Raw genomic sequence first — 23,643 nt, 5'->3', positions numbered from 1 at the left:
TGCAACTGATGTTAAAGTTACAGCCTGTGGAAATAATTTTGCAGTGTGCAACCTGTGAAAATGATGTTACAGCTTACAGCCTGTGGAACTGATTGTACAATGTGCAGCCCGTGGAACTGATGTTGCAGTATGCAGCATGTGGAACTGTTGTTACAATGTGCAGCATGTGGAAATGAAGTTCCTGTGTGCAGCATGGGTAACTGATGTTCCTTTGTGCAGCATGTGGAACTGATGTTACTGTGTGCAGCCTGTGGAACTGAGGTTACTGTGTGCAGCATGAAGAACTGATGTTACAGTGTGCAGCCGGTGGAACTGTTGTTACAGTGTGCAGCATGTGGAACTGATGTCACTGTGTGCAGCATTTCGAATTGATGTTCCTGTGTGCAGCCTATGGAACTGAAGTTGCAGTGTGCAGCATGTGGAACTGATGTCACTGTGTGCAGCATGCGGTACTGAATTTACAGCGTGCAGCATGTGGAACTAATGTTCCAGCTTGCAGCCTGTGGAACTGAGGTTACTGTGTGCAGCATGTGCTTCTGATGTTCCTTTGTGCAGCATCTGGAACTGATGTCACTGTGTGCAGCATGTCGAATTGATGTTCCTGTGTGCAGCCTATGGAACTGAAGTTACAGTGTGCAGCATGTGGAACTGATGTCACTGTGTGCAGCATGCGGTACTGAATTTACAGCGTGCAGCATGTGGAACTAATGTTCCAGCTTGCAGCCTGTGGAACTGAGGTTACTGTGTGCAGCATGTGGTTCTGTTGTTCCTTTGTGCAGCATCTGGAACTGATGTTACTGTGTGCAGCCTGTGGAACTGAGGTTAGTGTGTGCAGCATGAAGAACTGATTTCACAGTGTGCAGCCGGTGGAACTGTTGTTACAGTGTGCAGCATGTGGAACTGACATTACTGTGTGCAGCATGTGGAACTGATGTTACTGTGTGCAGCTTGTGGAACTGATATTACAGTGTGGAGCATGTGGACTTAAGTTGCAGTGTACAATCTATGTAATTCATTTTCCATTGTGCAGCCTGTGCAACTGATGCTAAAGTTTGCTGCCTGTGGAAATGATGTTATATTGAGCAGCTTGTGTACTGATTTTACAGTGTGTGGCATGTGGCACTGATGTTACATTGTGCAGCCTGTGGAACTGATGTTATAACGTGCAGCTTGAGGAAATGATGTTAAATTTTGCAGCCTGTGGAAATAATTTTGCAGTGTGCAACCTGTGAAAATGATGTTAATATGTGCAGCATGAGGAGCTGATGTTACATTGTGCAGAAAGTGGAACTTATGTTCCAATGTGCAACCTGTGGAACTGATGTTACAATGTGCAACCCGTGGAGCTGATGTTCCAGTGTGCAGTGTGTGGAACTGATGTTACAGTGTGCAGTCTGTGCAATGGATGTCAAAGTGTACAACCTCTGGAAGTGATGTTACAGTGTGCAGCTTGTGGACCTTACGTTGCAGTGTGCAAACTATGTAATTCATTTTGCTTTGTGCAGCCTGTGCAACTGATGTTAAATTTAAAGCCTGTGGAAATAATTTTGCAGTGTGCAACCTGTGAAAATGATGTTAATATGTGCAGCATGAGGAGCTGATGTTACATTGTGCAGAAAGTGGAACTTATGTTCCAATGTGCAACCTGTGGAACTGATGTTACAATGTGCAACCCGTGGAGCTGATGTTCCAGTGTGCAGTGTGTGGAACTGATGTTACAGTGTGCAGTCTGTGCAATGGATGTCAAAGTGTGCAACCTCTGGAATTGAAGTTACAATGTGCAGCTTGTGGACGTTACGCTGCAGTGTGCAAACTATGTAATTCATTTTGCTTTGTGGAGCCTGTGCAACTGATGTTAAAGTTACAGCCTGTGGAAATAATTTTGCAGTGTGCAACCTGTGAAAATGATGTTACAGCTTACAGCCTGTGGAACTGATTGTACAATGTGCAGCCCGTGGAACTGATGTTGCAGTATGCAGCATGTGGAACTGTTGTTACAATGTGCAGCATGTGGAAATGAAGTTCCTGTGTGCAGCATGGGTAACTGATGTTCCTTTGTGCAGCATGTGGAACTGATGTTACTGTGTGCAGCCTGTGGAACTGAGGTTACTGTGTGCAGCATGAAGAACTGATGTTACAGTGTGCAGCCGGTGGAACTGTTGTTACAGTGTGCAGCATGTGGAACTGATGTCACTGTGTGCAGCATTTCGAATTGATGTTCCTGTGTGCAGCCTATGGAACTGAAGTTGCAGTGTGCAGCATGTGGAACTGATGTCACTGTGTGCAGCATGCGGTACTGAATTTACAGCGTGCAGCATGTGGAACTAATGTTCCAGCTTGCAGCCTGTGGAACTGAGGTTACTGTGTGCAGCATGTGCTTCTGATGTTCCTTTGTGCAGCATCTGGAACTGATGTCACTGTGTGCAGCATGTCGAATTGATGTTCCTGTGTGCAGCCTATGGAACTGAAGTTACAGTGTGCAGCATGTGGAACTGATGTCACTGTGTGCAGCATGCGGTACTGAATTTACAGCGTGCAGCATGTGGAACTAATGTTCCAGCTTGCAGCCTGTGGAACTGAGGTTACTGTGTGCAGCATGTGGTTCTGTTGTTCCTTTGTGCAGCATCTGGAACTGATGTTACTGTGTGCAGCCTGTGGAACTGAGGTTAGTGTGTGCAGCATGAAGAACTGATTTCACAGTGTGCAGCCGGTGGAACTGTTGTTACAGTGTGCAGCATGTGGAACTGACATTACTGTGTGCAGCATGTGGAACTGATGTTACTGTGTGCAGCTTGTGGAACTGATATTACAGTGTGGAGCATGTGGACTTAAGTTGCAGTGTACAATCTATGTAATTCATTTTCCATTGTGCAGCCTGTGCAACTGATGCTAAAGTTTGCTGCCTGTGGAAATGATGTTATATTGAGCAGCTTGTGTACTGATTTTACAGTGTGTGGCATGTGGCACTGATGTTACATTGTGCAGCCTGTGGAACTGATGTTATAACGTGCAGCTTGAGGAAATGATGTTAAATTTTGCAGCCTGTGGAAATAATTTTGCAGTGTGCAACCTGTGAAAATGATGTTAATATGTGCAGCATGAGGAGCTGATGTTACATTGTGCAGAAAGTGGAACTTATGTTCCAATGTGCAACCTGTGGAACTGATGTTACAATGTGCAACCCGTGGAGCTGATGTTCCAGTGTGCAGTGTGTGGAACTGATGTTACAGTGTGCAGTCTGTGCAATGGATGTCAAAGTGTACAACCTCTGGAAGTGATGTTACAGTGTGCAGCTTGTGGACCTTACGTTGCAGTGTGCAAACTATGTAATTCATTTTGCTTTGTGCAGCCTGTGCAACTGATGTTAAATTTAAAGCCTGTGGAAATAATTTTGCAGTGTGCAACCTGTGAAAATGATGTTAATATATGCAGCATGAGGAGCTGATGTTACATTGTGCAGAAAGTGGAACTTATGTTCCAATGTGCAACCTGTGGAACTGATGTTACAATGTGCAACCCGTGGAGCTGATATTCCAGTGTGCAGTGTGTGAAACTGATGTTCCTGTGTGCAGTCTGTGCAATGGATGTCAAAGTGTGCAACCTCTGGAATTGAAGTTACAATGTGCAGCTTGTGGACCTTACGATGCAGTGTGCAAACTATGTAATTCATTTTGCTTTGTGGAGCCTGTGCAACTGATGTTAAAGTTACAGCCTGTGGAAATAATTTTGCAGTGTGCAACCTGTGAAAATGATGTTACAGCTTGCAGCCTGTGGAACTGATGTTACAATGTGCAGCCCGTGGAACTGATGTTGCAGTATGCAGCATGTGGAACTGTTGTTACAATGTGCAGCATGTGGAAATGAAGTTCCTGTGTGCAGCATGGGTAACTGATGTTCCTTTGTGCAGCATGTGGAACTGATGTTACTGTGTGCAGCCTGTGGAACTGAGGTTACTGTGTGCAGCATGAAGAACTGATGTTACAGTGTGCAGCCGGTGGAACTGTTGTTACAGTGTGCAGCATGTGGTACTGATGTCACTGTGTGCAGCATGTCGAATTGATGTTCCTGTGTGCAGCCTATGGAACTGAAGTTACAGTGTGCAGCATGTGGAACTGATGTCACTGTGTGCAGCATGCGGTACTGAATTTACAGCGTGCAGCATGTGGAACTAATGTTCCAGCTTGCAGCCTGTGGAACTGAGGTTACTGTGTGCAGCATGTGGTTCTGATGTTCCTTTGTGCAGCATATGGAACTGATGTTACTGTGTGCAGCCTGTGGAACTGAGGTTACTGTGTGCAGCATGAAGAACTGATGTTACAGTGTGCAGCCGGTGGAACTGTTGTTACAGTGTGCAGCATGTGGAACTGACATTACTGTGTGCAGCATGTGGAACTGATGTTACTGTGTGCAGCATGTGGAACTGATATTAAAGTGTGGAGCATGTGGACCTTAAGTTGCAGTGTACAATCTATGTAATTCATTTTCCATTGTGCAGCCTGTGCAACTGATGCTAAAGTTTGCTGCCTGTGGAAATGATGTTATATTGTGCAGCTTGTGTACTGATTTTACACTGTGCGGCATGTGGCACTGATGTTACATTGTGCAGCCTGTGGAACTGATGTTATAATGTGCAGCTTGAGGAAATGATGTTAAAGTTTGCAGCCTGTGGAAATAATTTTGCAGTGTGCAACCTGTAGAAATGGTGCTACAATGTGCAGCCTGTGGAACTGATGTTAAAATGTGCAGCCCATGGCACTGATGTTCCTGTGTGCAGCATGTGGAACTGATGTTACAGTGTTCAGCACGTGGAACTTATGTTACTGTGTGCAGCATGTGGATGTGATGTTACTGTGTGCAGCATGTGGATTTGATGTTCCTGTGTGCAGCATGTGGAACTGATGTAACTGTGTGCAGCCAGTGGAAAGGATGATATAATGTGCAGCATGTGGAACTGATGTTACAGTGTGCACCTAGTGGAACTGATGTTACTGTGTGCAGTCTGTGCAACAGATGTTAAAGGGTGCAACCTCTGGAAGTAATGTTACAATGTTCAGCCTGTGGACCTTACGTTGCAGTGTGCAAACTATGTAATTCATTTTGCTTTGTGCAGCCTGTGCAACTGATGTTAAAGTTTGCAGCCTATGGAAATAATTTTGCAGTGTGCAACCTGTGAAAATGATGTTACAGTCTGCAGCCTGTGGAACTGATGTTACAATGTGCAGCCCGTGGAACTGATGTTGCAGTGTGCAGCATGTGGAAATGATGTTCCTTTGTGCAGCATGTGGAACTGATGTTACTGTGTGCAGCCTGTGGAACTGAGGTTACTGTGTGCAGCCTGTGGTACCAATGTCACAGTAGTGCAGCCTGTTGATCTGATGTTACAGTGTGCAGCATGAGGAGCTGATGTTACATTGTGCAGCAAGTGGAACTGATGTCACAATGTGCAGTCTGTGCAACGGATGTCAAAGTGTGCAACCTCTGGAAGTGATGTTACAGTGTGCAGCTTGTGGACCTTACGTTGCAGTGTGCTAACTATGTAATACATTTTGATTTGTGCAGCCTGTGCAACTGATGTTAAAGTTACAGCCTGTGGAAATAATTTTGCAGTGTGCAACCTGTGAAAATGATGTTACAGTTTGCAGCCTGTGGAACTGATGTTGCAGTGTGCAGCATGTGGAACTGATGTTAGAGTGTGCAGCATGTGGAACTGATGTTACTCTGTGCAGCTTTAAGAACTGCTGTTACTGTGTGTAGCCTGTGGAACTGATGTTACAATGTACAGCATGTGGAACTGATGTCACTGTGTGCAGCAAGTCGAATTGATGCTCCTGTGTGCATCATGTGGAACTGACGTTACAGTGTGCAGCATGTGGAACTGATGTTACAGTGTGCAACATGTGGAATTGATGTTACTGTGTGCAGCATGTGGAATTGATGTTCCTGTGTGCAGAAGATGGAACTGATGTTACTGTGTGCAGCAGGTGGAACTGATGTTATAGTGTGCAGCATGTGGAATTGATGTTCCTATGTGCAGCATGTGGAACTGATGTTACTGTGAGCAGCATGTGGAACTGATGTTTCAGTATGCAGCATGTGGAACTGATGTTGGAGTGTGCAGCACATGGAACTGATGTTACATTGTGCAGCATATGGAACTGATGTTCCTGTGTGCAGCATATGGAACTGATGTTACAGTGTGCAGCATGAGGAACTGATGATAAATTTTGTAGCCTGTGGAAATAATTTTGCAGTGTGCAGCCTGTGGAACTAAAGTTACACTGTGCAGCCTGTGGTTCCGATGTCACAGTGTGCAGCCTGTGGAACTGATGTTACAGTGTGCAGCATGAGGAGCTGATGTTACATTGTGCAGCAAGTGGAACTTATGCTACAGTGTGCAGCCTGTGCAATGGATGTCAAAGTGTGCAACCTCTGGAAGTGATGTTACAGTGTGCAGCCTGTGGAAATGATGTTACTGAGTGCAGCATCTGGTACTGATGTTACTGTGTGCAGCATCTGGTACTGATGTTTCTTAGTGCAGCATGTGGAACTGACATTACTGTGTGCAGCATGTGGAACTGATTTTACTGTGTGCAGCATGTGGAACTGATATTACAGTGTGGAGCAATTGGACCTTATGTTGCAGTGTACAATCTATGTAATCATTTTGCATTGTGCAGCCTGTGCAACTGATGTTAAATTTTGCTGCCTGTGGAAATGATGTTATATTGTTCAGCCTGTTTAATGATTTTAAAGAGTGCGGCATGTGGCACTGATGTTACATTGTGCAGCCTGTGGAACTGATGTTATAATGTGCAGCATGAGGTACTGATGTTAAGTTTTGCAGCCTGTGGAAATAATTTTGCAGTGTGCAACCTGTAGAAATGGTGATACAGTGTGCAGACTGTAGAACTGATGTTATAATGTGCAGCCCATGGCACTGATGTTCCTGTGTGCAGCATGTGGAACTGATTTCACTGAGTGCAGCATGTGGAACTGATGTTATAGTGTGCAGCATGTGGAATTGATGTTCCTGTGTGCAGCATGTGGAACTGATGTTACTGTGTGCAGTATGTAGAACTGATGTTACTGTGTGCAGCCTGTGGAACTGATGTTACAATACGCAGCATGTGGAACTGATGTCACTGGGTGCAGCATGTCGAATTGATGTTCCTGTGTGCATCATGTGGAACTGATGTTAAAGTGTGCAGCATGTGGAATAGATGTCACTGTGTGCAGCATGTGGAACTGATGTTACTGTGTGCAGCATGTGGTACTGATGTTGCAGCGTGCAGCATGTGGAACTGATGTTACATTGTGCATCAGGTGGAACTGATGTTCCTGTTTGCAAGATGTGGAACTGATGTTACAGTGTGCAGCATGAGAAACGGATGTTAAAGTTTGTAGCCTGTGGAAATAATTTTGCACTGTGCAACCTGTAGAAATGATGTTACAGTGTGCAGGCTGTGGAACTGATGTTACAGTGTTCAGCACGTGGAACTTATGTTCCTGTGTGCAGCATGTGGAACTGATGTTACTGAGTGTAGCATGTGGAACTGATGTTACAGTGTGCAGCATGTGGAACTAATGTTACAGTGTTCAGCATGTGGAACTTATGTTCTTGTGTGCAGCATGTGGAAATGATGTTCCTGTGTGCAGCATGTGGAACTGATGTTACTGTGTGCAGCCTGTGGAACTGATGTTACTGTGTGCAGCATGAGGAACTGATGTTACAAATTGCAGCCTGTGGAACTGAAGTTACACTGTGCAGCCTGTGGTACCGATGTCACAGTGTGCAGACTGTCGAAATGATGTTACAGTGTGCAGCCAGAGGAGGTGATGTTACATTGTGTGGCAAGGGGAACTGATGTTACCATTTGCAGTCTGTGCAACGGATGTCAAAGTGTGCAACCTCTGGAATTGATGTTACAGTGTGCAGCTTGTGGACCTTACGTTGCAGTGTGCAAACTATGTAAATCATTTTGCTTTGTGCAGCCTGTGCAACTGATGTTAAAGTTACAGCCTGTGGAAATAATTTTGCAGTGTGCAACCTGTGAATATGATGATACAGTTTGCAGCCTGTGGAACTGATGTTACAATGTGTGGCCCATGGAAGTGATGTTACAAGGTGCAGCCTGTGGAACTGATGTTGCAATGTGCGGCCTGTGGAGGTTATGTTACAAGGTGCAGCCTGTGGAACTGATGTTACAATGTGCAGCCCATGGTACTGATGTTGCAGTGTGCAGCACGTGGAACTGATGTTACAGTGTGCAGCATGTGGAAATGATGTTCCTAAATGCAGCATGTGTAACTGATGATCCTGTGTGCAGCATGAAAAACTGATGTTACTGTGTGCAGCCTGTGGAACTGATGTTACAGTGTGCAGCATGTGGAACTGATGTCACTGTGTGCAACATGTCGAATTGATGTTCCTGTGTGCATCATGTGGAATTGATGTTGCAGTGTGCAGCATGTGGAAATGATGTTCTGTGTGCAGCATGTGGAACTGATGTTACAGTGTGCAGCATGTGGAAATGATATTCCTTTATGCAGCATTTGTAACTGATGTTACAGTGTGCAGAATGTGGAACTGATGTTAAAGTGTGCAGCATGTGGAACTGATGTTACTGTGTGCAGTATGAAGAACTGATGTTACTGTGTGCAGCATGTGGAACTGATGTTCCTGTGTGCAGCATGTGGAACTGATGTCACTGTGTGCAACATGTCGAATTGATGCTCCTGTGTGCATCATGTGGAACTGATGTTACTGTGTGAAGCATGTGGAACTGGTGTTACAGTATGCAACATGTGGAATTGATGTTCCTGTGTGCAGAAGATGGAACTGATGTTACTGTGTGCAGCATGTGGAACTGATGTTATAGTGTGCAGCATGTGGAATTGATGATCCTGTGTACAGCATGTGGCACTGATGTTACTGTGAGCAGCATGTGGAACTGATGTTTCAGTGTGCAGCATGTGGAATTGATGTTCCTGTGTGCTGCATGTGGAACTGATGTCACTGTGTGCAACATGTCGAATTGATGTTCCTGTGTGCATCATGTGGAATTGATGTTGCAGTGTGCAGCATGTGGAAATGATGTTCCTGTGTGCAGCATGTGGAACTGATGTTACTGTGTGCAGCATGCGGAACTGAGGTTACTGTGTGCAGCATGTGGAACTGATGTTACAAACTGCAGCCTGTGGAACTGAAGTTACAGTGTGCAGCATGAGGAGCAAATGTTACATTGTGCAGCCTGTGGAACTGATGTTACAGTGTGCAGTCTGTGCAACGGACGTCAAAGTGTGCAACCTCTGGAAGTGATGTTACAGTGTGCAGCTTGTGGACCTTACGTTGCAGTGTGCAAACTATGAAATTCATTTTGCTTTGTGCAGGCTGTGCAACTGATGTTAAAGTTACATTCTGTGGAAATAATTTTGTAGTGTGCAACTTGTGAAAATGATGTTAACGTTTGCAGCCTGTGGAACTGATGTTACAATGTGCAGCCCTTGGAACTGATGTTGCAGTGTGTATCATGTGGAAATGATATTCCTGTGTGCAGCATGTGTAACTGATGTTACAATGTGCAGCCTGTGGAACTGATGTTGCAGTGTGCAGCAATTGGAACTGATGTTACTGAGTGCAGCATTTGGAAATGATGTTCCTGTGTGCAGCATGTGGAACTGATGTTCCTGTGTGCAGCATGTGGAACTGAGGTTACTGTGTGCAGCATGTGGAACTGATGTTACAGTGTGCAGCATGTGGAACTGATGTTACAGTGTGCAGCATGAACAACTGATGTTACTGTGTGTAGCCTGTGGAACTGATGTTACAATGTGCAGCATGTGGAACTGATGTCACTGTGTGCAGCATGTCGAATTGATGCTCCTGTGTGCATCATGTGGAACTGATGTTACAGTGTGCAGCATGTGGATCAGATGTTACAGTGTGCAACATGTGGAACTGATGTTACTGTGTGCAGCATGTGGAATTGATGTTCCTGTGTGCAGAAGTTGGAACTGATGTTACTGTGTGCAGCAGGTGGAGCTGATGTTATAGTGTGCAGCATGTGGAAGTGATGTTCGTGTGTACAGCATGTGGAGCTGATGTTACTGTGAGCAGCATGTGGAACTGATGTTACAGTGTACAGCATGTGGAACTGATGTTACTGTGAGCAGCATTTGGAACTGTTCTTACAATGTGCAGCACGTGGAACTGATGTTGCAGTGTGTAGCATGTGGAACTGATGTTAGAGTGTGCAGCATGTGTAACTGATGTTACAATGTGCAGCCCGTGGAACTGATGTTGTAGTGTGCATCATGTGGAACTGATGTTACTTTGTGCAGCATCTGGAAATGATGTTCCTGTGTGCAGCATGTGTAACTGATGTTCCTGTGTGCAGCATGTGGAACTGATGTTACTGTGAGCGGCATGTGGAACTGATGTTACAGTGCGCAGCATGTGGAACAGATGTCACTGTGTGCAGCAAGTGGAACTGATGTTCCTGTGGGTAGCACGTGGTACTGATGAAACAGTGAGCAGCATGTGGAATTGATGTTCCTGTGTGCAGCATGTGGAACTGATGTTACTGTGAGCAGCATGTGGAACTGATTTTACAGTGTGCAGCATGAGGAGCAGATGTTACATTGTGCAGCAAGTGGAACTGATGTTACAGTGTGCAGTCTGTGCAACGGATGTCAAAGTGTGCAACCTCTGGACGTGATGTTACAGTGTGCAGCTTGTGGACCTTGCGTTGCCGTGTGCAAACTATGTAATTCATTTTGCTTTGTGCAGCTTGTGCAACTGATGTTAAAGTTACAGCCTGTGGAAATAATGTTGCAGTGTGCAACCTGTGAAAATGATGTTACAGTTTGCAGCCTGTGGAACTGAAGTTACACTGTGTAGCCTGTGGTACCGAAGTCACATTGTACAGCCTGTGCAACTTATGTTAAAGTTACAGCCTGTGGAAATAATTTTGCAGTGTGCAACCTGTGAAAATGATGTTACAGTTTGCAGCCTGTGGAACTGATGTTACAATTTGCAGCCCGTGGAACTGATATTGCAGTTTGCAGCATGTGGAACTGATGTTACAGTGTGCAGCCTGTGGAACTGATGTTACAATGTGCAGCCCGTGGAACTTATGTTACAATGTGCAGCGTGTGGGACTGATGTTACAATGTGCAGCCCGTGGAACTGATGTTGCAGTGTGCAGCATGTGGAACTGATGTTACAGTGTGCAGCATGTGGAAATGATATTCCTTTGTGCAGCATGTGTAACTGATGTTACAGTGTGCAGAATGTGGAACTGATGTTAAAGTGTGCAGCATGTGTAACTGATGTTACTGTGTGCAGTATGAAGAACTGATGTTACTGTGTGCAGCCTGTGGATCTGATGTTACAAAGTGCAGCTTGTGGAACTGATGTCACTGTGTGCAGCATGTCGAATTGATGCTCCTGTGTGCATCATGTGGAACTGATGTTACTGTGTGAAGCATGCTGGACTGGTGTTACAGTATGCAACATGTGGAATTGATGTTCCTGTGTGCAGAAGATGGAACTGATGTTACTGTGTGCAGCATGTGGAACTGATGTTATAGTGTGCAGCATGTGGAATTGATGATCCTGTGTACAGCATGTGGCACTGATGTTACTGTGAGCAGCATGTGGAACTGATGTTTCAGTGTGCAGCATGTGGAATTGATGTTCCTGTGTGCTGCATGTGGAACTGATGTCACTGTGTGCAACATGTCGAATTGATGTTCCTGTGTGCATCATGTGGAATTGATGTTGCAGTGTGCAGCATGTGTAAATGATGTTCCTGTGTGCAGCATGTGGAACTGATGTTACTGTGTGCAGCAAGCGGAACTGAGGTTACTGTGTGCAGCATGTGGAACTGATGTTACAAACTGCAGCCTGTGGAACTGAAGTTACAGTGTGCAGCATGAGGAGCAGATGTTACATTGTGCAGCAAGTGGAACTGATGTTACAGTGTGCAGTCTGTGCAACGGACGTCAAAGTGTGCAACCTCTGGAATTGATGTTACAGTGTGCAGCTTGTGGACCTTACGTTGCAGTGTGCAAACTATGAAATTCATTTTGCTTTGTGCAGGCTGTGCAACTGATGTTAAAGTTACAGCCTGTGGAAATAATTTTGTAGTGTGCAACTTGTGAAAATGATGTTAACGTTTGCAGCCTGTGGAACTGATGTTACAATGTGCAGCCCGTGGAATTTATGTTACAAGGTGCAGCCTGTGGAACTGATGTTACAATGTGCAGCCCGTGGAACTGATGTTGCAGTGTGTATCATGTGGAAATGATATTCCTGTGTGCAGCATGTGTAACTGATGTTACAATGTGCAGTCCGTGGAACTGATGTTGCAGTGTGCAGCAATTGGAACTGATGTTACTGAGTGCAGCATTTGGAAATGATGTTCCTGTGTGCAGCATGTGTAACTGATGTTCCTGTGTGCAGCATGTGGAACTAATTTTTCTGTGTGCAGCATGTCGAATTGATGCTCCTGTGTGCATCATGTGGAACTGATGTTACAGTGTGCAGCATGTGGATCAGATGTTACAGTGTGCAACATGTGGAACTGATGTTACTGTGTGCAGCATGTGGAAATGATGTTCCTGTGTGCAGAAGTTGGAACTGATGTTACTGTGTGCAGCAGGTAGAACTGATGTTATAGTGTGCAGCATGTGGAATTGATGTTCGTGTGTACAGCATGTGGAGCTGATGTTACTGTGAGCAGCATGTGGAACTGATGTTACAGTGTACAGCATGTGGAACTGATGTTACTGTGAGCAGCATGTGGAACTGTTGTTACAGTGTGCAGCACGTGGAACTGATGTTGCAGTGTGTAGCATGTGGAACTGATGTTACAGTGTGCAGCATGTGTAACTGATGTTACAATGTGCAGCCCGTGGAACTGATGTTGCAGTGTGCAGCATGTGGAACTGATGTTACTGAGTGCAGCATGTGGAAATGATGTTCCTGTGTGCAGCATGTGTAACTGATGTTCCTGTGTGCAGCATGTGGAACTGATTTTACTGTGTGCAGCCTGTGGAACTGAGGTTACTGTGTGCAGCATGTGGAACTGATGTCACTGTGTGCAGCATGTCGAATTGATTCTCCTGTGTGCATCATGTGGAACTGATGTTACAGTGTGCAGCATGTGGATCAGATGTTACAGTTTGCAACATTTGGATCTGATGTTACTGTGTGCAGCATGTGGAATTGATGTTCCTGTGTGCAGAAGTTGGAACTGATGTTACTGTGTTGCAGGTGGAAGTGATGTTACAGTGTGCAGCATGTGGAACTGATGTTACTGTGAGCAGCATGTGGTACTGATATTACAGTGCGCAGCACGTGGAACTGATTTTGCAGTGTGTAGCATGTGGAACTGATGTTACAGTGTGCAGCATGTGTAACTGACGTTACAATGTGCAGCCCGTGGAACTTATGTTGCAGAGTGCAGCATGTGGAACTGATGTTACTGAGTGCAGCATATGGAAATGATGTTCCTGTGTGCAGCATGTGGAACTGATTTTACTTTGTGCAGCCTGTGGAACTGAGGTTACTGTGTGCAGCATGTGGAACTGATGTTACAGTGTGCAGCATTTGGAACTGATGTTCCAGCGTGCAGCATGTGGAACTGATGTTACTTTGTGCAGCATGAACAACTGATGTTACTGTGTGTAGCCTGTGGAACTGATGTTACACTGTGCAGCATGTGGAACTGATGTCACTGTGTGCAGCATGTCGAATTGATGCTCCTGTGTGCATCATGTGGAACTGATGTTACAGTGTGCAGCATGTGGATCAGATGTTACTGTGAGCAGCATGTGGAACTGATGTTACTGTGTGCAGCATGTGGAATTGATGTTCCTGTGTGCAGAAGTTGGAACTGATGTTACTGTGTGCAGCATTTGGAAATGATGTTATAGTGTGCAGCATGTGGAATTGATGTTCGTGTGTACAGCATGTGGAGCTGATGTTACTGTGAGCAGCATGTGGAACTGATGTTACAGTGTACAGCATGTGGAACTGATGTTACTGTGAGCAGCATGTGGAACTGTTGTTACAGTGTGCAGCACGTGGGACTGATGTTGCAGTGTGTAGCATGTGGAACTGATGTTACAGTGTGCAGCATGTGTAACTGATGTTACAATGTGCAGCCCGTGGAACTGATGTTGCAGTGTGCAGCATGTGGAACTGACGTTACTGAGTACAGCATGTGGAAATGATGTTCCTGTGTGCAGCATGTGTAACTGATGTTCCTGTGTGCAGCATGTGGAACTGATTTTACTGTGTGCAGCCTGTGGAACTGAGGTTACTGTGTGCAGCATGTGGAACTGATGTTACAGTGTGCAGCATGTGGAACTGATGTTCCAGCGTGCAGCATGTGGAACTGATGTTACTCTGTGCAGCATGAACAACTTATGCTACTGTGTGTAGCCTGTGGAACTGATGTTACAATGTGCAGCATGTGGAACTGATGTCACTGTGTGCAGCATGTCGAATTGAAGCTCCTGTGTGCATCATGTGGAACTGATGTTACAGTGTGCAGCATGTGGATCAGATGTTACAGTTTGCAACATGTGGATCTGATGTTACTGTGTGCAGCATGTGGAATTGATGTTCCAGTGTGCAGAAGTTGGAACTGATGTTACTGTGTGCAGCAGGTGGAAGTGATGTTATAGTGTGCAGCATGTGGAATTGATGTTAGTGTGTACAGCATGTGGAACTGATGTTACTGTGAGCAGCATGTGGAACTGATGTTACAGTGTGCAGCACGTGGAAGTGATGTTACATTGTGCAGCATGTGGAACTGATGTTACTGTGAGCAGCATGTGGAATTGATGTTACAGTTTGCAGCACGTGGAATTGATGTTACAGTGCGCAGCATGTGGAACAGATGTCACTGTGTGCAGCATGTGGAACTGATGTTCCTGTGGGTAGCACGTGGTACTGATGAAACAGTGAGCAGCATGTGGAATTGATGTTCCTGTGTGCAGCATGTGGAACTGATGTTACTGTGAGCAGCATGTGGAACTGATGTTACAGTGTGCAGCAAGAGGAGCAGATGTTACATTGTGCAGCAAGTGGAACTGATGTTACAGTGTGCAGTCTGTGCAACGGATGTCAAAGTGTGCAACCTCTGGACGTGATGTTACAGTGTGCAGCTTGTGGACCTTGCGTTGCAGTGTGCAAACTATGTTATTCATTTTGCTTTGTGCAGCTTGTGCAACTGATGTTAAAGTTACAGCCTGTGGAAATAATGTTGCAGTGTGCAACCTGTGAAAATGATGTTAAAGTTTGCAGCCTGTGGAACTGAAGTTACACTGTGTAGCCTGTGGTACCGAAGTCACATTGTGCAGCCTGTGCAACTTATGTTAAAGTTACAGCCTGTGGAAATAATTTTGCAGTGTGCAACCTGTGAAAATGATGTTACAGTTTGCAGTTTGTGGAACTGATGTTACAATGTGCAGCCCGTGGAACTGATATTGCAGTCTGCAGCATGTGGAACTGATGTTACAGCGTGCAGCCTGTGGAACTGATGTTACAATGTGCAGCCCGTGGAACTTATGTTACAATGTGCAGCGTGTGGGACTGATGTTACAATGTGCAGCCCGTGGAACTGATGTTGCAGTGTGCAGCATGTGGAACTGATGTTACAGTGTGCAGCATGTGGAAATGATATTCCTTTGTGCAGCATGTGTAACTGATGTTGCAGTGTGCAGAATGTGGAACTGATGTTAAAGTGTGCAGCATGTGGAACTGATGTTACTGTGTGCAGTATGAAGAACTGATGTTACTGTGTGCAGCATGTGGAACTGATGTTCCTGTGTGCAGCATGTGGAACTGATGTCACTGTGTGCAACATGTCGAATTGATGCTCCTGTGTGCATCATGTGGAACTGATGTTACTGTGTGAAGCATGTGGAACTGGTGTTACAGTATGCAACATGTGGAATTGATGTTCCTGTGTGCAGAAGATGGAACTGATGTTACTGTGTGCAGCATGTGGAACTGATGTTATAGTGTGCAGCATGTGGAATTGATGATCCTGTGTGCAGCATGTGGCACTGATGTTACTTTGAGCAGCATGTGGAACTGATATTTCAGTGTGCAGCATGCGGAATTGATGTTCTTGTGTGCAGTATGTGGAACTGATGTTACTGTGAGCAGCATGTGGAACTGATGTTACAGTGTGAAGCACGTGGAAATGATGTTACTGTGAGCAGCATGTGGAACTGATGTTACAGTGTGCAGCACGTGGAACTGATTTTGCAGTGTGTAGCATGTGGAACTGATGTTACAGTGTGCAGCATGTGTAACTGATGTTACAATGTGCAGCCCGTGGAACTTATGTTACAGTGTGCAGCATGTGGAACTGATGTTACTGAGTGCAGCATGTGGAAATGATGTTCCTGTGTGCAGCATGTGGAACTGATTTTACTTTGTGCAGCATGTGGAACTGTTGTTACAGTGTGCAGCATGAGGAACTGATGTTAAAGTTTTTTAGCCTGTGTAAATAATTTTGCCGTGTGCAGCCTGTGGAACTCAAGTTCCACTGTGCAGCCTGTGGAACCGATGTCACAGTGTGCAGCCTGTGGAAATGATGTTATATTGTGCAGCCTGTGTAATGATTTTACAGTGTGCGGCATGTGGCACTGATGTTACATTGTGCAGCAAGTGGAACTGATGTTACAGTGTGCAGCTTGTTCAATGGATGTCAAAGTGTGCAACCTCTTGAAGTGATGTTACAGTGTGCAGCTTGTAGAAATGATGTTACTGAGTGCAGCATGTGGAACTGATGTTACTGTGTGCAGCATGTGGAACTGACATTACTGTGTGCAGTATGTGGAACTGATGTAACAGTGTGCAGCCTGTGGAACTGATGTTACTGTGTGCAGCATGTGGAACTGACATTGCTGAGTGCAGCATGTGGAACTGATGTTATAGTGTGCAGCATGTGGAACTGATGTTACAGTGTGGAGCATGTGGACCTTATGTTACAGTGTACAATCTATGTAATTCATTTTGCATTGTGCAGCCTGTGCAACTGATGTTAAATTTGCTGCCTGTGGAAATGATGTTATATTGTGCAGTCTGTGGAACAATTTTACAGTGTGTGGCATGTGGCACTGATGTTACATTGTGCAGCCTGTGGAACTGATGTTATAATGTGCAGCATGAGGAACTGATGTTAAAGTTTGCAGCCTGTGGAAAAGATTTTTCAGGCTGCAACCTGTAGAAATGATGTTACAGTGTGCAGCCTGTGGAACTGATGTTACAGTGTGCACCATGTGGAACTGATGTTAATGAGTGCAGCATGTGGAAATGATGTTACAGTGTGCAGCATGTGGAAATGATGTTCCTGTGTGCAGCATGTGGAACTGATGTTACTGTGTGCAGCATGTGGAACTGATGTTACTGTTTGCAGCATGCGGAACTGATGTTACAAATTGCAGCATGTGGAACTGAAGTTACACTGTGCAGCCTGTGGTACCGATGTCACAGTGTGCAGCCTGTGGAACTGATGTTACAGTGTGCAGCATGAGGAGCTGATGTTACATTGTGCAGCAAGTGGAACTGATGTTACAGTGTGCAGTCTTTGCAACGGATGTCAAAGTGTACAACCTCTGGAAGTGATGTTACATTGTGCATCTTGTGGACCTTACGTTGCAGTGTGCAAACTATGTAATTCATTTTGCTTTGTGCAGCCTGTGCAACTGATGCTAAATTTACAGCCTGTGGAAATAATTTTGCTGTGTGCAACCTGTGTAAGTTATGTTAATATGTGCAGCATGAGGAGCTGATGTTACATTGTGCAGAAAGTGGAACTTATGTTCCAATGTGCAACCTGTGGAACTGATGTTACAATGTGCAACCCGTGGAGCTGATGTTCCAGTGTGCAGTGTGTGGAACTGATGCTACAGTGTGCAGTCTGTGCAACGGATGTCAAAGTGGACAACCTCTGGAAGTGATGTTACAGTGTGCAGCTTGTGGACCTTACGTTGCAGTGTGCAAACTATGTAATTCATTTTGCTTTGTGCAGCCTGTGCAACTGATGTTAAATCTAAAGCCTGTGGAAATAATTTTGCAGTGTGCAACCTGTGAACATGATGTTAATATGTGCAGCATGAGGAGCTGATGTTACATTGTGCAGAAAGTGGAACTTATGTTCCAATGTGCAACCTGTGGAACTGATGTTACAATGTGCAACCCGTGGAGCTGATGTTCCAGTGTGCAGTGTGTGGAACTGATGTTACAGTGTGCAGTCTGTGCAATGGATGTCAAAGTGTGCACCATTTGGAATTGAAGTTACAATGTGCAGCTTGTGGACCTTACGCTGCAGTGTGCAAACTAAGTAATTCATTTTGCTTTGTGGAGCCTGTGCAACTGATGTTAAAGTTACAGCCTGTGGAAATAATTTTACAGTGTGCAACCTGTGAAAATAAGGTTACAGCTTGCAGCCTGTGGAACTGATGTTACAATGTGCAGCCCGTGGAACTGATGTTGCAGTATGCAGCATGTGGAACTGTTGTTACAATGTGCAGCATGTGGAAATGAAGTTCCTGTGTGCAGCATGGGTAAATGATGTTCCTTTGTGCAGCATGTGGAACTGATGTTACTGTGTGCAGGCTGTGGAACTGAGGTTACTGTGTGCAGCATGAAGAACTGATGTTTCAGTGTGCAGCCGGTGGAACTGTTGTTACAGTGTGCAGCATGTGGAACTGATGTCACTGTGTGCAGCATGTCGAATTGATGTTCCCGTGTGCAGCCTATGGAACTGAAGTTACAGTGTGCAGCATGTGGAACTGATGTTACTGTGTGCAGCATGTGGAACTGATATTACAGTGTGGAGCATGTGGACCTTAAGTTGCAGTGTACAATCTATGTAATTCATTTTCTATTGTGCAGCCTGTGCAACTGATGCTAAAGTTTGCTGCCTGTGGAAATGATGTTATATTGTGCAGCTTGTGTAATGATTTTACAGTGTGTGGCATGTGGCACTGATGTTACATTGTGCAGCCTGTGGAACTGATGTTATAATGTGCAGCTTGAGGAACTGATGTTAAAGTTTGCAGCCTGTGGAAATAATTTTGCAGTGTGCAACCTGTAGAAATGGTGCTACAATGTGCAGCCTGTGGAACTGATGTTAAAGTTACAGCCTGTGGAAATAATCTTGCAGTGTGCAACCTGTGAAAATGATGTTACAGTTTGCAGCCTGTGGAACTGATGTTGCAATGTGCGGCCTGTGGAAGTTATGTTACAAGGTGCAGCCTGTGGAACTGATGTTACAATGTGCAGCCCATGGTACTGATGTTGCAGTGTGCAGTATGTGGAACTGATGTTACAGTGTGTAGCATGTGGAAATGATGTTCCTAAGTGCAGCATGTGTAACTTATGATCCTGTGTGCAGCATGAAAAACTGATTTTACTGTGTGCAGCCTGTGGAACTGATGTTACAGTGTGCAGCATGTGGAAGTGATGTCACTGTGTGCAACATGTCGAATTGATGTTCCTGTGTGCATCATGTGGAATTGATGTTGCAGTGTGCAGCATGTGGAAATGATGTTCCTGTGTGCAGCATGTGGAACTGATGTTACTGTGTGCAGCCTGTGGAACTGATGTTACTGTGTGCAGCCTGTGGAACTGATGTTACAAAGTGCAGCATGTGGAACTGATGTCATTGTGTGCAGCATGTCGAATTGATGCTCCTGTGTGCATCATGTGGAACTGATGTTAATGTGTGAAGCATGTGGAACTGGTGTTAAAGTATGCAACATGTGGAATTGATATTCCTGTGTGCAGAAGATGGAACTGATGTTACTGTGTGCAGCATGTGGAACTGATGGTATAGTGTGCAGCATTTGGAATTGATGTTCCTGTGTGCAGCAGGTGGAACTGATGTTACTGTGAGCAGCATTTGGAACTGATGTTTCAGTGTGCAGCATGTGGAACAGATGTCACTGTGTGCAGCATGTGGAACTGATGTTACTGTGTGCAGCATGTGGTACTGATGTTACAGTGTGCAGCATGTGGAATTGATGTTCCTGTGTGCATTATGTGGAACTGATGTTACTGTGATCTGCATGTGGAAATGAGGTTACATTGAGCAGCCTGTGGAACTGATGTTACATTGTGCAGCCCGTGGAACTTATGTTACATTGTGCAGCGTGTGGGACTGATGTTACAATGTGCAGCCCGTGGAACTGATTTTGCAGTGTGCAGCATGTGGAACTGATGTTACAGTGTGCAGCATGTGGAAACGATATTCCTGTGTGCAGCATTTGTAACTGATGTTACAGTGTGCAGAATGTGGAACTAATGTTGAAGTGTGCAGCATGTGGAACAGATATCACCGTATGCAGCATGTGTAACTGATGTTACAGTGTGCAGAATGTGGAACAGATATCACCGTGTGCAGCATTTGGAACTGATGTTACTGTGTGCAGCATGTGGTACTGGTGATGCAGTGTGCAGCATGTGGAACTGATGTTACAGTGTGCAGCATTTGGAAATGATATTCCTGTGTGCAGCATGTGGAACTGATGTTACTGTGTGCAGCATGTGGTAATGATGTTGCAGCGTGCAGCATGTAGAAATGATGTTACATTTTGCAGTCCGTGGAACTGATGTTGCAGTGTGCAGCATGTGGAACTGATGTTACAGTGTGCAGCATTTGGAAATGATATTCCTGTGTGCAGCATGTGTTACTGATGTTACAGTGTGCAGAATGTGGAACTGATGTTAAAGTGTGCAGCATGTGGAACTGATGTTACTGTGTGCAGCATGTGGTAATGATGTTGCAGCGTGCAGCATGTGGAAAAGATGTTACATTGTGCAGCAGGTAGAACTGATGTTCCTGTGTGCAGAATGTGGAACTGGTGTTTCAGTGTGCAGCATGTGGAACAGATGTCACTGTGTGCAGCATGTGGAACTGATGTTACTGTGTGCAGCACGTGGTACTGATGTTACAGTGTGCAGCATGTGGAATTGATGTTCCTGTGTGCATTATGTGGAACTGATGTTACTGTGAGCAGCATGTGGAAACGATGTTACATTGAGCAGCGTGTGGGACTGATGTTACAATATGCAGCCCGTGGAACTTATGTTACATTGTGCAGCGTGTGGGACTGATGTTACAATGTGCAGCCCGTGGAAATGATGTTGCAGTGTGCAGCATGTGGAACTGATGTTACAGTGTGCACCGTGTGGAAATGATATTCCTGTGTGCCGCATGTGTAACAGATGTTACAGTGTGCAGAATGTGGAACTGATGTTAAAGTGTGCAGCATGTGGAACAGATATCACCGTGTGCAGCATGTGTAACTGATGTTACTGTGTGCAGCATGTGGTAATGATGTTGCAGCGTGCAGCATGTGGAAATGATGTTACATTTTGCAGTCCGTGGAACTGATGTTGCAGTGTGCAGCATGTGGAACTGATGTTACAGTGTGCAGCATTTGGAAATGATATTCCTGTGTGCAGCATGTGTTACTGATGTTACAGTGTGCAGAATGTGGAACTGATGTTAAAGTGTGCAGCATGTGGAACTGATGTTACTGTGTGCAGCATGTGGTAATGATGTTGCAGCGTGCAGCATGTGGAAAAGATGTTACATTGTGCAGCAGGTAGAACTGATGTTCCTGTGTGCAGAATGTGGAACTGGTGTTTCAGTGTGCAGCATGTGGAACAGATGTCACTGTGTGCAGCATGTGGAACTGATGTTACTGTGTGCAGCACGTGGTACTGATGTTACAGTGTGCAGCATGTGGAATTGATGTTCCTGTGTGCATTATGTGGAACTGATGTTACTGTGAGCAGCATGTGGAAACGATGTTACATTGAGCAGCCTGTGGAACTGATGTTACAATATGCAGCCCGTGGAACTTATGTTACATTGTGCAGCGTGTGGGACTGATGTTACAATGTGCAGCCCGTGGAAATGATGTTGCAGTGTGCAGCATGTGGAACTGATGTTACAGTGTGCACCGTGTGGAAATGATATTCCTGTGTGCCGCATGTGTAACAGATGTTACAGTGTGCAGAATGTGGAACTGATGTTAAAGTGTGCAGCATGTGGAACAGATATCACCGTGTGCAGCATGTGTAACTGATGTTACTGTGTGCAGCATGTGGTAATGATGTTGCAGCGTGCAGCATGTGGAAATGATGTTACATTGTGCAGCAGGTGGAACTGATGTTCCTGTGTGCAAAATGTGGAACTGATGTTTCAGTGTGCAGCATGTGGAACAGATGTCACTGTGTGCAGCATGTGGAACTGATGTTACTGTGTGCAGCACGTGGTACTGATGTTACAGTGTGCAGCATGTGGAATTGATGTCCCTGTGTGCATTATGTGGAACTGATGTTACTGTGAGCAGCATGTGGAAACGATGTTACATTGAGCAGTCTGTGGAACTGATGATACAATATGCAGCCCGTGGAACTTATGTTACATTGTGCAGCGTGTGGGACTGATGTTACAATGTGCAGCCCGTGGAACTGATGTCGCAGTGTGCAGCATGTGGAACTGATGTTACAGTGTGCAGCATGTGGAAATGATATTCCTGTGTGCCGCATGTGTAACTGATGTTACAGTGTGCAGAATGTGGAACTGATGTTAAAGTGTGCAGCATGTGGAACAGATATCACCGTGTGCAGCATGTGTAACTGATGTTACAGTGTGCAGAATGTGCAACTGATGTCACAGTGTGCAGCATGTGGAACAGATATCACCGTGTGCAGCATTTGGAACTGATGTTACTGTATGCAGCATGTGGTACTGGTGATGCAGTGTGCAGCATGTGGAACTGATGTTACATTGTGCAGCACATGGAACTGATGTTCCTGTGTGCAGCATGTGGAACTGAATTTACAGTGTGCAGCATGAGGAACTGATGTTACAGTGAGCGGCATGTGGAACTGATGTTACAGTTTGCAGCATGTGGAACAGATGTCACTGTGAGCAGCATGTGGAACTGATGTTCCTGTGTGCAGTCTGTGGTACTGATGTTGCTTTGTGCAGCATGAGGAACTGATGTTACATTGTGCAGCACATGGAATTGATGTTCCTGTGTGCAGCATGTGGAACTGATGTTACACTGTGCAGCATGAGGAAATGATGTTAAAGTTTGTAGCCTGTGGAAATAATTTTGCAGTGTGCAGCCTGTAGAAATGATGTTACAGTGTGCAGCCTGTGGTACTGATGTTACAGTGTTCAGCACGTGGAACTTATGTTCCTGTGTGCAGAATGTGGAACTGATGTTACTGAGTGTAGCATGTGGAACTGATGTTACAGTGTGCAGCATGTGGAACTGATGTTACAGTGTTCAGCACGTGGAACTTATGTTCCTGTGTGCAGAATGTGGAACTGATGTTACAAATTGCAGCCTGTGGAACTGAAGTTACACTGTGCAGCCTGTGGTACCGATGTCACAGTGTGCAGACTGTCGAACTGATGTTAGAGTGTGTAGCATGAGGAGCTGATGTTACATTGTGCGGCGAGGGGAACTGATGTTAAAGTGTGCAGTCTGTGCAATGGATGTCAAAGTGTGCAACCACTGGAAGTGATGTTACAGTGTGCAGCTTGTGGACCTTACGTTGCAGTGTGCAAACTATGTAATTCATTT

This window comes from Carcharodon carcharias, chromosome 8 (genome assembly GCF_017639515.1).
Source record: "Carcharodon carcharias isolate sCarCar2 chromosome 8, sCarCar2.pri, whole genome shotgun sequence".
In the NCBI taxonomy this organism is placed as follows: Eukaryota; Metazoa; Chordata; class Chondrichthyes; order Lamniformes; family Lamnidae; genus Carcharodon; species Carcharodon carcharias.
This window is presented reverse-complemented; position numbering follows the sequence as displayed.